Here is a 3,606-nt window from a genome sequence, read left to right on the forward strand (position 1 = left end):
TGTAGTTTTTTTTATTTGATTAGAATTTAAAAAAAGCCAAAACAATTATCACCATCTCAACTTGATCACTTTATCGTATAAAACCACATACCCAATGTATTATTATTCGAGCACCCTTTATCTTCCGAGTGAACCACATCAAATGGTTGCCCCGTAAATGAATAAATGTGATAAAACTGTGCTCAAATGAAATAGGAACTTCAAAGTCCACAAGTCGGTCAGAAGTCAACTAGCCGGATACTAAAGAGTATAAACAAATTATTTTCCTTAGAAGCTATTGAAGCTACTGAACAACAATAGCGAACAAATGCATAATTGGAAATTTATTGTAATGATCCAATCCATATATAATTCTATTGCTTATTTCAAAACAACAATATTGTTGTGATCATATGTTAAACTGATAAACAAATAGGTTTCTGAATATGTATTACTTTAATACGAAATTACACTGCCAATTAAATATAGATACAACTCGAAAAATATGGTTTTCGAGTTATTAAATATACCGGAGTAATTTCAGAAACACAAAACTTGAAAAAAGCATAGCGCTGATAATACGATACATAAAATTTTTAAAGATTTTTTGGTTTAGTTTTAAGGCCTTTTAAAAAAAAATCTGAACTTCCTTATTGTGTTTTAGTTGTTTAGGTTAATTTTCTGTGTTGACGTCAATTTATGTGCATTTGATTTGAAAACAAGAGGCTTATTGTTACTTATAAAACAAAACAAAAGGTAACTGTCGAGGAATACTCATGTATAATGATACACCTAATTTCATATAAAATTGTACCCTCTACAAGCCCTGATAACAAAGAGGATGATCATTATAATATAACATATGATTATGGATGTGCAGCACAGAACAGGAACGTGACTACATCAAACGCTCTCGCTCGTGGCGTGCATGGAGTCAACCTCCAGCGAGAGAACTCTTCATAATAAAAATATTAATGTGCCGGCTGAATATATTGGAATTTGCCAAACAGCTAGAAAAAATCCAAAACCATATGATGTACAATACTTAAGTCGCTTGTTTTCCAACCATTTTGAAGACGTAAAGTTTTACAAATCGATCCGACCTAGAAAAATGAAAGGAGACCCTTAAATGAATATAATTAACCTATAACTTAAATAAAATGAAATATTGTAATTATATAACTATGATTTATTTATTTCACATAAAACTTTATATTTTTTATTTTCTATACGAACACCTCACTGAGCATAACCCGTGTCGAGGCATTCATTTACATTATTTTAATATTATGTTCTAGTTCATAATAAATAAATATAATATAATAAATAACACTGTATGGATATAACATAAAATATAAATAGCAGACATGCAACAATAATTCCGAGTTCAAATATACTACGGTTTTGGTGAGGTGACCATCTCAAGACAGTTCTCGGGATCCAAATCCAGAAGCCATTTTTCAACAAATAACTTAATTTTCTGTTTCTTTGTATTAAATTTTAAATCAAGAGGTAGTGTATTGTAAATTTTGGGAGCAAGGTACATGTGACTCCTCTGACCAAACGATGTTGTTATTTTAGGTGGCATGAATAGTTGTCTCTTTTTTTATCTTGTTTCATAGATTGTATTATGTTTACTCCCACCATTTTTATGATTGCCATCCAAATTATAATAGGATACCGAACAGTGGCGTGTCGTCCATACATGCAATATATGCGGCGCATGCCTTTAATACTGGAAAACTATGTAGGTAGTAGGTACATAACTTGTAAATGAAATATATGTACACTCATATTATTAGATCTCACATAAGAATATGTTTATGTGTGCCCTATTTCAAGATTTAAAATAATAAAAATAAAAAACATCAAGTATTTTAATCATAGATTATTGACGTAATTATGAAACGTAATCGCCCCTAAAACCGGCAACAACCAACCACACATCACGGCTGACCGCAGCCGACTGACGAACTGATACGCATATAAAATATTAGATACGCTCAAAATGCTCCTGGGATTTTGAATAGTTAGCGCAAGCGCATCAGAATTTAAACCGCTAATTCCGCCCATGTATTGGAGTGTTTTACACTGTTATATCAACCTACACTACCAACTGTGCATGCTGCTCGGATTTTGCATTTATATGGGGATAAGATTACCTACCAAGTAATAAAAATTCTTTTTGAAATACTTTTCCATTTTTGGGGGTAAGGACTTTTTTTGTGGTTTTCTGCATTTTTTAATGTTTATAATTAAAACTTTTAACTAAATTGAGTAAAATATTCAGGAAACAGGATTTTGTGAATATAATTCTCAAAACATTATAATTACGTAACCAAATGAGAATTTCAATCTGTAAAAAAACAATAATTACCTAATTAAAATTTTCATATTTTATTTAGTGTAAAACAGCGTTGTTAGGACTCTTGACATTTTTATCACTAAAACAATGTTGACTTCCGGTTTTTATTATGCCTTACCCAAACAACGTAATTGAAAATTATTTTTGAGTTCAGTGTTTTTTTTTTCACGTATAATATAGCTTATTGCGATAACATTTACATTTTTAACTCCAAAATTGCAGTCTGAACTATTATTTTTGTTTTTTATTTTTAGTTATTTGTTTTTTTATCTCATAATCCCTAATATGGCCGCTCAGGGAAGCAATGAATGTGGACTTAACCGCGATGCTAATCGGGAAAATAATTAAATTGCCTAATTGAATCTTTACTGAAAAGAATTTTTAGTGGTCTTCCATTTAATTAAAAGGAACGTTATTATTATTATTATTATTAACAGGATATTTAGTTTAATAGATTTTTTTAATCGGCGTGCGTGGAAAGTACGCCAGGAAATAGTGGTATGGCATTCTATCCTCTCTGCCTACCCCTTAGTATAAGACTTTGAACTTATCTGAGAAATTAGCAATTTTGTTTCACGGGTTTTATTTTTGTCAGTTAACATTTTTACTATCGAGATGGGGTTCCACAAAAAAGTGACCAATAACGATTAAGGTTCCATAGACAAAAAATATAAACTGCTGTTCTAAAGCATACGATGTTATGTTTATCAAATAATCAAGTTGTGGTCCTGTGGCTAGTATCTCGGACTCACAGATCAAAGGTCCGTGATTCGAATCCCACTCTACCTCAACTTGATTCCCATTTTCTAATAGTGAGTTATTTACAACTCGTTGAAAATGGCCCTCAAAATTCAATATTTGGGTAAATCATAAGAACGCAAATATTTCTTTATTTAAAAAAAAATAAAAAAAGTTCATAATAATAATCTAAAAAAACGGTTTTTGTTTTTTAGATTCTAATTTGTTTTTTACCTTCTTACGACCGCATGCCTCGTTTCAAAAGTCACCGCACGCCACTGTTACCGAACTGTTTCTACCGAGGCATCACTGGTAATCGCTGGTACTAAGCTCTTAGATATTGCAATAACTGAAAGATCCAAAATATATCATGGAAAACGATACGGATATGTGGATGACATTCCCAAGGATAGAAATTTTCAGATGTGTATAGATTATAAAGATCTACGACATCCAGCCACTCCTATTAAAACAAAAATAATTGTTGATGCAAACACCACGAGCAATTTGTACGAAATAAACAT

This window comes from Micrasema longulum, unplaced genomic scaffold (assembly GCF_059751315.1).
Source record: "Micrasema longulum isolate JH-2025_06_02 unplaced genomic scaffold, ASM5975131v1 h1tg000307l, whole genome shotgun sequence".
NCBI lineage: Eukaryota > Metazoa > Arthropoda > Insecta > Trichoptera > Brachycentridae > Micrasema > Micrasema longulum.